Source organism: Hyaena hyaena, unplaced genomic scaffold (assembly GCF_003009895.1).
Source record: "Hyaena hyaena isolate Hyena2069 unplaced genomic scaffold, ASM300989v1 scaffold_949, whole genome shotgun sequence".
In the NCBI taxonomy this organism is placed as follows: Eukaryota; Metazoa; Chordata; class Mammalia; order Carnivora; family Hyaenidae; genus Hyaena; species Hyaena hyaena.
In genome coordinates, this window is record NW_024081580.1 from 76,361 (window position 1) to 90,677 (window position 14,317).

At 33.1% G+C, this 14,317-nt stretch overlaps 1 non-coding gene across 1 annotated transcript; it reads left to right on the top strand.

Annotated features, from left to right (window-relative positions):
- The first annotated feature begins 13,242 nt into the window (after window positions 1-13,242).
- Window positions 13,243-13,347, top strand: LOC120223092. Its single transcript, XR_005526190.1, has one exon. It is a non-coding gene; the product is annotated as a U6 spliceosomal RNA (small nuclear RNA).
- Window positions 13,348-14,317: the final 970 nt, after the last annotated feature.

A 14,317-nucleotide genomic window follows, 5' to 3' on the forward strand; every position in this document is an offset into this window, starting at 1 on the left:
CCCCCCCACATCCATCAGTCCTCAGTTTTTGTCAGCATTCAAGAGTCTCTCGTGGTTTGGCTCTCTCCCTTTCCCCCACCATTTCCGCCCTTCTTCTCCCCCTTGTTCCTCCATCATGGTCCTCCTAATCCTGCTATACATGCAAACATATGATATTTGTCCTTCTCTGCCTGACTTATTTCACTCAGCATAACACCCTCAAGGTCCATCCATGTTGCTACACATGGCCAGATTTCATTCTTTCTCATTGCCATGTTGTATTCCATGGTATAGAAAAACCACATCTTCTTGATCCATTCATCTGTTGATGGACACTTAGGCTCTTTCCATGTTTTAGCCATTGTGGAGAGTGTAGCCATCATTATCTCATCCTAATATTAAAACCAGAGGAAGACATCAAACAATAACAGCTGAAAGAAAGAAAGCTACATGCCAATATCTATGAGGAACATCGATGCAAAAATTCTCAACAAAATATTAGCAAACTGTACACAATAATACATTAAAAGCATCATTCAGCACCATCAGGTGAGGTTCATTCCGGAATGGGTCAGTATTCACAAATCAATCAACATCATATGCCACATCAAGAAAATGAAGAAAAATCATACAATCATCTTAATAGATGCAGAACAGGAAAAGCATTTAACAAAATACAACATCCATTCATGATAAAAACCATCAACAATGTAGGTTTAGAGGGAACATACCTTAACATAATAAAGGTCATATATGAAAACCCATACCTAATATTATACTTAAATGTGGAAAACTGAGAGCTTTCCCTCTAAGGTCAGGAATAAGACAAAGATATCCCCTCTTGCCAATTTTATTCAATATAGTACTGTAAGTCCTAGCAACATTAATCAGACAAGAGAAAGAAATAAGAGGTATCAATATTGGTAAAGAAGAATTTAAACAGTCACTCTTTGCAGATGACATGATACTATACATAGAAAATCCTAAAGACTTCACCAAAAAAGCTACTAAAAATAATAAACAAATTCAGTTATGTGGCAGGATACAAAATTAATACCAGAAATTGGTAGTGTTTCTATACACTAATATTGAAGTAGCAGAAAGAGAAATTTTAAAAACAATGCTATTTATGATTGCCCTAAAAAGAATAAAATACCTAGGAATAAACAACCAGAGAGAAGTAAGACATGTACTCAAAAAGTATAAAACGCTGATGAAAAAAAAAAATTAAAGATAACACAAACAAATGGAAAATCATTCCATGCTCATGGACTGGAAAACAAATACTACTTAAATATCCATATGATCCAAAGCAATCTAGGTTCAATCCGTTTCATACTAACATAGCAACAACACTTTTCACAAAACTAAAACAAACAATACTAAATTTTGTATGGAGCCACACAAGACTGAATAGCCAAAACTATCTTGAGAAAGAAGAGCAAAGCTGGAGATAACACAATACTAGACTTCAAGATATACTACAAAGCAGTAGAAATCAAAACAGTGTGGTACTGACACAAAAATAGACACCTAGATCAAGTGAATAGAGACTCCAGAAGTAAACTCACATTTTTATGGTCAACTAATCTATGACAAAGGAGGTAAGAATATACAATGAGGAAAAGACAGTCTCTTCAACAAATAATGTTGGGACAACCAGACAGCTACATGAAATTAGGCCAGTTTCTTACACCATACACAAAAATAAACTCAAAATGGATTAAGACCTAAATGTGAGACCTTAAACCATAAAAGTCCTAGAAGGACTGTTTTAGTATAGTAATTTCTCTAACAGGCAGTAATTCTCTGACACTATCTCTAGTAACACTTTCATAGACACATCTCCTCTGTCAAGGGAAAGCAAAGCAAACATAAACCACTGGGACTATATGAAAAACAAACAAACAAACAAACTTCTGCGCAGCAAAGGAAATAATCAACAAAACAAGAAGACAACCTACTGAATGGAAGAATATATCTGAAAATGCTATATCCAACAAGGAGTTAATACCCAAAATATGTAAGGAAAATATACAGCTCAGCACCAACAAAACAATCTGATTAAAAAATGGGCAGTGGATCTGAATAGACATTTTTTTAAAGATATAACAAATGTCCAACAGACACATGAAAAGAAGCTCAACATCACTAATCATCAGGTAAACACAATTTGAAACCACAATGAAATATCACCTTACTAAAATAAAAATGACATCTGGCTGAAATAAAAATGTCAAGAAATAATCCCTATGTGTATTGCATTACTTACAATAGCAAAGATATGAAAGCATATCCATTGATATACAAATGGATAAGAAGTGGTACACACACACACACACACACACACACACACAATCGAATATGACTTAGCTATAAAAAAGGATGAGATTCTGCCATGTGAGACAACATGTATAGAGCTAGAGGGTATTATGCTAAGTGATATAAGTCATAAGTGGAACTGTAAAAAAATGAATAACAAAAACAATCAGAGCTATCAAACAGAATAAACTAGTGGCTGTCAGAGTGGAAAGGGATAGAGAATTGGGCAAAATGAGATAAGAGCAGTGGACATATAGGCTTCCAGTTATGGCATGAATATGTCATGGGAATAAGAAACATAGTATAAGAAATACAGTCAATGAAATTGTCATAGTAATGTCACAGGGCAGATGGTAGCTATACTTGTGGTGAATATAGCATAATGGGTAAATTTGTCAAATCACTAAGTTGTACATCTGAAACTAATGTAACACTGTATGTCAATTATACTTAACAAATGGCAACAAAAGAATGCATTTTTTAAAATGTTATAAGTTTCTGTCCATTTCATATTTCAAAATTACCTGTGTATAGTATCTTTTTTAGATTTTTACATGTTTTTAGATATTAATGAAATCTAAAATAACTATTTTCCTGGATTGCTTGATTTACCTGTGGGTTTGGTTTTGTTTTCATACAACTTCTTAGGTATGGTTCTGTGTTGTACTGACTGTAAGGTCAATGAAGCTCAATCGATGATGGAAGCAAAATTTAAGTACTGTACATGACTTCATTTAATTTCAAACTTATAGGAAACTAACATGGTAAACACACACACACACACACACACACACACACACACACACACACACACAGAACGCTTTACAGATCAAAGTTTTTCTTTTCAGATTCTGAAAGATCTATCTAGCCATGGCTGAACAGGCCCCGTATTTATCTGATTAAGTGCAAAGATTATCTATTCTTTTCCTCAAATGAACATATGATTTCAAATTTCTTCCAGAACTTTCAGCACAACATTAGAGATCCCTTTGTATATAATTTACAATGGATTTCATCATGTTGTATTTAACTTATTTCTTATATTCTTATGTCTCTCTTCCTTGACTGTGAGTTTTCATTATTCTGTGAAATGAACCTGAGGGATAGAAAAATCCTTGCTCTAGGGTTTGCTGAAAGGTGAATGAACAGGTCTAAGCATTAAGCAAAAGGCCTTGAATTCTTTTCTATCTCTGAGTTTATTTATGTTATTTGGAATAAATATTGGCCTTTTCAGACTATATTTTATAGTTATTATATGGTAACAGAATAAACAGTCACAGAAAGGAAAATTCTACTGCTTGGCATATCTAATTTTAGTAATGAATTTTATGATAGTGTCAGCTTTATGTTAGCAGAAACTACGTTTAACTCAATATAAGTATTTCCCTACAGAACATGTTCAGAATGTTAAAAACTAAAAAGACAAAACTACTGTTTACAGTTCATATGAACTAAATTAAATTTACTAATTATGTTTGACATCAGCTTTGAAAATCTGGTAACTATTTTAGTTCTATTTGTATGTATTTATTTATTCAACTGTTCACTTACTCAGTATTCTCCCCAAACCCTGTTAGACATTAGATCTAAGAAGAGAAATAAAGCATGGTTATTTATATCAAAGAACTATTGTCAACAAATCCACTAACCAATATGCCTACTACATAAAATACATCATTTTTGTTATGTGACAGAATTATTACATAGCTTTTAAATAGTAGTAGTAATACAAATAATAGCTAATGAGCTCTGATTTTTCTTCTCATTGTATTAAGTACCTTATTCAGATTAGAATAGTTTTATGAGATAGATTCTATTATTATTCCCATTTTAAAGATCAAGATATAAGCATTAGCAAGGTAAGATAACTAAGCAGGAGATCTGCCAAGAAACTAATTCTGTATATTCAAAAAGTTATTCCATAGTTCAGGCTACTCACTCCTACCATATTAATCTTTGGGAATATGTATATGGATTTTGAATTTATTACAAAAACAAGATAGGAAAAAATGAGAAAAATTGTCAATAGAAATGACCTTTAAAAATGGTGAAATATACCATTGCACAATAGAATGGCCAAAATGTAGAACATGGACAACATCAAATGTTGGAGAGGCTGTGAAGCAAAAGGAACTCTCATACATTGCTGATTGGAATGAAAAATGGTACAGCCATTTTGAAAGAGAGTTTGGTAGTTTCTTAAAATCTAAACATACTCATACCATATAACCCAACAATCATACTCCTTAGTATTTACCCAAACGAGATGAACAGTTATGTCTACACAAAAATCTGCACGTGGATGTCTGTAGCAGTTTTTTTTTTCATAATTGCCCAAACCTGGAAGCAACAAAGATGTCCTTTAGTAGGTGAATGGATAAATACAATGTGTACATCCAGACAATGAAAGATTATTCAAGACTAAAATTAAATGACCTACGAAGTCATGAAAAGACATGGAGGAACTTGAAATGCACATTACTAAGTGTAAGAATGGAATCTGAAAAGGCGATATACTGTATAATTCCAACTAATTGATATGCTAGAAAAGGTAAAACTCGAGAATTAGATCAATCAATGGTTATAACGGGTAGAAAAGGAGAGAGATGAATAGGCAGAGCCCAGATAATTTTTAGGGCAGTGAAAATAATCCGTATGATATTATGATGGATACAGGTTATTACACGTTTCCAAACCTATAGAATGCACAATGCCAAGAGTGAGCTGTAATGTAAAGTATGGACTCTGGTAATTGGGATGTGTCAAGGTAGGTTCATTCATGGTACAAAATGTACCATTCTCGCGAATGAGGTCGATAGTGGAGGAGCCTATGCACAGGTGCAGCACGGCAAATCTCTCTACCTTTCTTCCTCTCAATTTTAGTGTAAACTAAAACTCCTCTAAAAAACAAAGTCTTAAAATATTGAGATAGCTTTAATAATGTAACCCATGCTAGATTAATTGTAACAATCATTTAAATAAATATTTAAAACTAGCATTTAAGGATTTTTATTACTCCATATGTTTTGCGCTCTCTCTCTCTCTCTCTCTCTCACACACACACACACACACACACACACACACACACACCAAACACACTCACATATTCCTAATATAATTCAAATAAGGATATTGGAAGTGTTCTAAGCATGGGATAAAGAAATGTTTTTTTTTTCCTCCCTCATCCTCCATGTAAGATTCCTATCTCCCAGTTAGCTTTCACCTTGATTTGAAAAAGTAGACAAGGTTGACTGCAATAAACAGACAATGAATACTGAATCAAAACTAATGAGAGAAAATGTGAGTGTCTGGTATAAATGTAAAATATATGATCATAATAACAATTGTAGGCCATTCAGTAGAAAGAAAGACAACTCAGTATCTCAGTGATGCATTTTACTATAGTAATATATATCAGCTAACCCCATCTTTTATTGGTAAAAAATCGAAAGTAGTATACATGGTGAGCCTACATTAATTCATATAAATGTCAGCTAAATAATTCTCCTTGTTTTCTTTTCCAATTTGACTCAACAACATAATTTTGAGAACAAAGTTTTACGTTTTAACTAGTATTTGAGATTTACTAGCTCAATTCTTCCTATTCTGTGGGGTGTTGACATCCTTTAGTATTTTAGGGTAATATTTTACCAAGATTATATATTTTAGTTCATTAATTTCTTCCTACTTTCTTTCATATCATGTTAGCAACGGAGTTCTAAAACAAGATACTGCACATTTTTCATGTTCTTAGCTTGGGGAATGGAATTTTTACCCTTTTAAACTTTGTACCTTAAATTCTATTTAGAAAGAATAAGAAACTTGATTCTTATTTAACAAACAGTCCCCACTGCTTCTTATTGCTTAAGCCCTGCAATAATCTTTGAAAATGAGAAAGATCAATATTAAAGGCTTGAAGATCTAGTTATACATCTAATTCCCACATTAATGAAGATTCAGAAAAAGACAGTGGGAACTGAGAATGAATAATGATTACCTGGTTGACAAACATGATTGTTTAGACAAGGCCACAAAAATGTTTCAGAATAATAATGATTTCAAAAGTCTCTAAATCATATGTCAGTCCCTAGTGCTCAATCATACCAGTTCTACTTTAGTATGTACCAGCACTTCACATAAGGTGCTCAATAAATATCTGTTTAAAGAAAAAAGACGAGGGAGGGAGGCAAACCATGAGAGACTCTTGAATGCTGAGAACAAACTGAGGACTGATGGGTGTGTGTGTGGGGGAGGAAGGTGATGGGCATGGAGGAGGGCACTTGTTGGGATGAGCACTGGGTGTTATATGGAAACCAACTTGACAATAAACTGTAAGGAAGTAAATAAAATAAAAGTAAATAAATAAATAGATGATGAAACATGGATAGCCTTCACATAGAACATTAAGGTCTATTCTTGCTGAATAAATTCATGAGTTTACATTAAAAATATTTTTGTACCCTCCTCTTCTGGGGATGAGCACTGGGTGTTATATGGAAACCAATTTGATAATAAACTATTTGTAAAAAAATAAATAAATAAATAAATAAATAAAAAGTTGAAACTAAAAAGAAAAAATAAAATATGAATTCAGAAAAAAATATTTTTGTAATATAAGACCTATAGCTTTAGTATATATATTTTTTAGGTAACTAAAATTGTCCTCTTAAATAACTATTTAATGTTATCCCTCTTTTGTTTTATACTTTTAATGCTATATGTTAATTATACAAAATGAAATATATAATATATACATATATATATATATAGGCTGATTCTTTCTATTTTCTTTCTAGTGTGCTGATAGATTTTATTTGAGAGGGTATTGAGTTTTACTTAATACTCTTCCTAATATTGAGAATGCCAAATATTTTAATGCTTTTCCCAGTACTGAGAATGCCAAATGCTTTTATTCTTTTTTCCTGCTAATGTGGTAATTTGCATTGATTGATTTTTATAATGTTAAAATAACTTAAAATTTCTAAAATAACATGTGCCATGACAAATTATCTGTTTTATATAATGCTTGATTCATTTCCCCAAAGTTTTGCTTAAAATTTTTAAATCTATGAACATTTGCATTTTTAGTATGGTTGAGGATTATTGGTCTCTCTCTGTTTTTTAATATCATGGTCATATTTGATACCAGGGTAATGCTGGCTTCATGAAACTCATTGGAAAAATTTATTTTCATAAAGTATTTATATTTTCAGTTATTTCACAGAATGATAGAATCGGTCACAGAAACAAGCCTAGCAATGTACAAAATTGGAATGCTTAAAATACCTGTCTACCAGAATTACACTAGGGCTACAATAATCAAGGCACTAGGATATTTAATTTTATTACAGGTCAATTATTTTTGCAATGTGGGAAAAGGTATCTCTTTTTCAATAAATCGTGTTGGAAAAATTGTATATCACAACAGATAAAATGAATTCCAACATTTAACTCCATACACAAAAATTAATCTGACATTAATTACAAACCTAAATATTAGCTTTATTACATGTCTCAAAGCAAAATTAAGAGAATATCATCATGAACCTATAGTGCACACAGTTTATTGCACAAGACACTCAAAGCACAAACCATTAAATTAGTGACCAACAGGGGATCTCATCAACACATTGTGATATATTCAAATCATGGAATACTATCCATTAATAAAAAAGAGTCAACTATGAAGCATGTGATAATACAATGAACTCCATAGATACTAATCTCAGTGAAAGAATGTGGACACAATAAGTACATGTGTGATTAAATTTGTATAAAGTAAAGAACAGACAAACTAATTTTTATTTATAGAATTCATAAATTAGTTGCCTCTGCAAGCAGCGGGGAGCAGATTGAGTACAAAAGCTTGAAAGGAGATTTTTTGGATGAGAAAAAACATATATATTGAGGTGGTAAATACACTGATATATACAATTGTCAAACTGTATGGAACTGTGCATTTGGTGCATTTTATTATATATACCTTAGTTAAAAATAATTAGTCTGTTTTGAAACAAAAATCTGATCATTGACACTTTCCTTCTAAATTCCATTGTGGACATTCTGCTTTCAGGTACACAAACCATCTTGCTTCAAGGTGATCTCACAGAGAATAAAAAGCAAAAAAATACCACCATGACCAACAACAACAAAAAATCAACTAATTGTATAACACATATGTTTGTCATAGTAGTCGTGCATCATAATGAAAATGAAATATGGGAATAAAACTATATCATAACAAAAATAAAAGCAGAATTTTAGCCAATTTATAAGTATGAAGGAAAAGAAATGTATACATGTACCTAGTCATTTTTTCATCTGTATGTCATATACTTGATAATCGTCTGTATGTTGGATAAACATATTGAAGTCTTCTACTTGAATTTAAAGTGGCTTTGCTTTGAATGCCATGATCATACAATTTGTTCACAAAGTTCTATGACCTTTATAAATTTATTGTGAAGAGGAATTGTTAATGCTACAACATGATCCTTCCTGTCCTTTTGAGTGGCTTCTCAGGTACTCAAGAGAGTAGGAAGTCAAAGAATGTCAGCTACCCTGGCAACTAAGACACTTGGCCCCTTTTTGACTAATTAGGTGTTTGACAAATATTGATTTAATACTAATAAGACTTAAAACATTGGCTTTAGTATCTCCCTTGGGGTATTTTAACTGAAGAGTTGACTTTTAAAGTCCTTCACTTAATTTGGATTAGGAAACTTGGAAGGCTCAGGAACTTAAGAAGTTTGGACTCATTAAAGCTGTCACTAATGTATAATATTCAGCCATAGGAATGGCTGCTATTCTAGGTTATAGAAAATTGATGTGTATATGCTTATGTCATGTTGAGGGGAACAAGAATGGTCTCACTTGCTCCAGTGGTGCGTGCTGCTTAAAATAATTTACATTGGTGGGTAAAGGAATGAGAGTGGCAAAAAAGTTGTGTGTGTGTGTGTATATGTATGTATATGTATATGTGTATATATGTGTGTGTATGTATATTTATGTGTGTACCTCTCTATATAATATGCACATAGAGAAATGAGTAATTAACATATTAACAAAACACATAATATCCTCAATTAAATTGAAAATCAATTCTAAGACTCATTTATTTCCTTAACCTAGAAATGAATGTAACTTTTTAAAATGATATGCCTGAATATGACTTTATTTTGGCTTCCATGTTAAGTAAAACTTTATTTAATTATAGTCTAAATAAGATTTCCTCTCAAATTCTATTCTATAAATTTCCACAGCATGCAGTTTTCAACACAGATGAAGACTGCAAAAATACTATTACTCTTAATCCCTTCAAAGAACACACATTTAGGGGAAATGCTGAGATCATGTCACCATATCTATTGTCAGCTACAATCCTTTCTACACTTGCACAAGATGGCACAATAATAATTGATATTTCTTATAATAATTGAAAGCCAGCAAAAGAGGAAATAAGTTAAAAATAGTATTATACTTCTACAAATGAAAGTTTATATACTTTATTCTATATCTTTAGAGTGTTTATATATTTTTATTGTATAAGTAATTTATGTTCCTTTTTTTTTTAAATGTTTTATTTATTTCTAGGAGAGATAGAGAGAGACAGCGTGAGCAGGGGAGGGTCAGAGAGAGAGGGAGTCACAGACTGAAACAGGCTCCAGGCTCTGAGCTGGCAGTCAGCACAGAGCCTGACGCGGGGCTTGAACCCCCGAACCGTGAGATCATGACCGAAGCGAAAGTCGGACGCTTAACTGACTAAGCCACCCAGGCGCCCCTATGTTCCTTTCTTTAAAAGAATAACATATGATGCAGAATTAGTTGGTAATCCAACAACTATCCTTTCTTACTGATGTCACTCACTGAGATGGTTAAGTCCCAGATATTATAAAGAAAAGTTGGGGGTCAGCATCAAAGGACAAAGAGTGAAGGTTGCTAAAATTAGCAAGTTTGACCCTCTGTGCTAATAGGTTTTGCATTACTCTTTGAGTTAAAATGATGATAATAGCTGTAATTTTGACTCAAGTGCAAGTTGAAACTGGAAAAAGACTATGTAAGTCTACCCTGAAGGAATGTCTTCCTTATCATCTATACTGCTGCTGGTATATGTACATTTTAGAGATTATGTAAAGATTGGTATCTAGTTTTGTAATCCATATGTCAGGAACTATATTTGACAAGTAAAAATACAATGAGCAAAGTCAGCTTCTTTCTTCACAGAGATTACAGTAAGTGAGGAAATGAGAAAACTACTAGTCAAATAATCACACAAGTAAATATTCGAGAACAACAAGAATACATGTGATCAGGTACAAGTACATAATAGTATCAACAACCTGTAATTGTGGGAATCATTCTAATCACAAGCATTCCCAGAAAGGACTGCTTTGCCAATGCCCTGTTTTTTAACTAGCAGTTTTCAAATCAATAACCAAAATGTCACATTTAGTAAGCATTTCTATGAATTTTATTCTCCTTTACATTCTAAAAAGCAGTATAAGACAATAAGACAATATGAATGTATTTGTACCTCAATATTCTTAGCAGCATTATTCACAAGGGCCAAAGGTGTAAACCACCTAAGTATCTATTGACAAACGAATGGAGAAACAAAATGTGATATACACATAAATTGAGATATCATTGAGTCCTAAAAAGGAGTGAAATCCTGATACATGCTACTGCTGGAAAACATGCTAAGTGAGAGTAAGTCAGGCATAGAAAACAACAAATGTTACATGATTTTCCCTATGTGGGGTACCTATAGTAATCGCATTCATAGTGACAGAAAGCAAAATGGTGGTTGCCAGGGACTTACAGAAAAGGGGAATGGGGAATTTTTAAGAAAATTTTTTGTACTGTTTATTCCTTTTTTGAGAAAGACACAGAACATGAGCAGGGGAAGGTCAGAGAGAGAGGGAGACACAGAATCTAAAGCAGGGTCCAGGCTCTAAGCTGTCAGCATAGAGCCCAACACGGGGCTTGAACCCACAAACTGTGAGACCATGACCTGAGCTGACTGAGTCACCCAGGTACCCTGAATGGGGAAGTATTTTTAATGGATATAGAGTTTCAGTTTGGGAGAATGATAAAGCTCTGAACATAGATGGTAAAGATGGCTGCACAACAATAATAATGCACTTAATGCCATGGAATTATACACAAATGTGGTTAAAATCTTAAATTTTCTCATGTGTATTTTACCACAGTAAAGAAAATAGTATGAATCACGTATATTGAGGCAGAACTGAAACTACACTGTGTATTTACAAATCATATTCGAATTTTTCCATGGTGATTTCTTTAGAAGCAATCTAAGGGGTATTCATTTAAAATTAACCACGATGATAAACATTCACAACGTAAATAACATCTTAGACACATAATTGGAGATGTAATTAGACCTGTCAGTTTACTAATGTTTGCAATTATAAAAATAATGCTTCAAATAAAAGACAATAACCACTAAACCTATCTCTAAGTAACGTGAACACTTCTGACTGGTTCTAAAATAAAAGATCAGCCTGTAAGGAGAATGCAAATAGATGCAGAAACTATATGGACCCCAGTATATGGTATTATGGGCCTAGATTTGATCTATATAACATTATATTTTAAAGTAAAGAGATTCTCTAGCCCAGTCATCAAATGGAACAAAAATTTAAACTATTTATTTATTAATATTTTAATAAATTAAATAAAATAAAATTATAGTTTATTAATTTAAACTATAAATTAATTTACAGCTTTAATATCAAAGAAACATAGAGTTAAGGAACATTAACAATCTTCTTTAATTATCTTTCCATTCCCTGTTATTTTCCTAGGTACTGAAGATAATCACTTTTGCAAAGCATTGTCCTCATTCTATTTTTCATTGTTAAAAATTATAGATAACACATTATATTTTAAAATCTCCATTTTTATTTTTTGTGTGTGTGTGTTTGACTCCACTGTTTGATATTTTGTCTTTAAATCCACATCACTTTGTTTTAGCTAAAAGGTCTCAAACTTTTTTTGGTTTCTGGTATTCTTAGAGTTTCAGTAAATATTACACATTATCCGAAGACCTAAAGAAATGCCTAAGAATTTCATACGTTAAAGTAGTTACATCCAAACTGAGTACATATGTCCAAAAACTTAGTAGCTGTATAAAACAAGAACCACACATTAATTAAAGGAAAACATTTATTTTATTCCAGAATAACCACAATTTCATGCTTGTGGAATATGTGTGCATGTTGGGCAATGCACATATTCTTAAAACTTGGAAGCAGATTAGAAAAGACTACTAATATCCTATTTTATGCTGCTAGTTGTACTTGCTTTATATATGAAACTGCAAGAAACTGCAAAGATACGACTTCATCAAAACTTATGTAGCATGATCTTATGATAAAATTAACTTTAGGTAGTAGTTCTGATACATGATAGTTGTCAAGAATCAGTGATTTTTCTCAAAAACTTAAAATACTCAAAGCATTTCTGAGAGTTCATTGTAGTATCTTGGGGATTCTTTTTTTTAAAAAATTAATATCTATTATTGAGAGAGAGAGAGACAGAAGGAGTGCTAAGAGGGAGGGGCAGAAAGAGAGAGGGAGACACAGAATCTGAAGCAGGGTCCAGGCTCCAAGCTGGCAGCACAGAGCCCGATATCAGGCTTGAACTCACAAACAGTGAGAGAATGACCTAAGCTGAAGTCTGATGCCTAACCAGCTCTACCACCCAGGTGCCCCTCTTGGGGCTTACACAGTTCAGGAACTATGATTTTAGCCATTGCTTTTGAAATTTTTATTTGGCAGGCTTTTTGAAATATTAAGGAAATATCCTCACTTTCCAAGGCCACCGGGAGGTTAATACATAATTTCCACAAGTACCTCCTCTTCTTTATTCAAAAAAGCAAAACAAAAAGCATTTTTTAAAAAGCATGTCCACCTGCGCTCACTTCGGTAGCTGTATAGTAATATTAGACTGATACAGAGAAGATTAGCTTGGCCCCTGAACAAAGATGGTGCACAAGTTCATGAAGCATTCCATATTATCTTTTTTAAATAATATTTTTTAACGTTTATTTATTACTGAGAGACAGAGCAAGACAGAGCATGAGCATGGGAGTGGCAAAGAGAGAGGAAAATACAGAATCTGCAGCAGGCTCCAGGCTCTAAGCTGTCAGCACAGAGTCCAACACGGGGCTCGAACCCACGAACTCTGAGATCATGACCTGAGCCTAAGTCAGTCATTTAACTGACTGAGCCACCCAGGTGCCCCACATTCTGTATTTTCTTAAGCAATGTTGTGAAGCTCTGTGCTTAGAAAAGAAAAAAAATGATGAAATAAAAAGCATTTCTATCTGGCAATATAATAGTTTTAACTATGCCTCACAGCAATGTCAGGATGCGGGGTTGGTCTTGCTTTTCTCGCTGTCATAGTGACATGATCATTACCTGTGAGTAAGATTATTACCTGTCTATTCACAATCATCTGAATTAGAACAATAAATAGTTGTCAAACAGTATTTTTTCCATGAATAAAAATATTCAGATGGGCACTGCTTTCATAATTATTCATAAAGCTTCCAATAACCCAAATCTCCCCTAACTTAACTGAAATTTTAGTATGAAGTTCTCATACTAACTTACTTATTCATTACCTATTGGAATTTATGGAACCTGCATTGTATCATATGAACAAAAAATTAAAAAAGATAAAACTAATGTGTGAAATAGCCTCCCTAAAAATGGCATCTTCGGGGTGCCTGTGTGGCTCAGTTGGTTGAGCATCTGACTTTGGCTCAGGTCATGATCTCGCTCATGGGTTTAAGCCCTACGACAGGCTCTCGGCTGACAGCTCAGAGCCTGGAGTCTGCTTCCAGTTCTGTGTCTCCTTCTCTCTTTGTCCCTCCCCTGCTCATGCGCTGTCTCTCTCTCTCTCTCTCTCTTTCTCTCTCTCTCAAAATAAATAAAAATTAAAAAAATTTCAAAACATAATAAAATAAAAATTAGAATTAAAATGG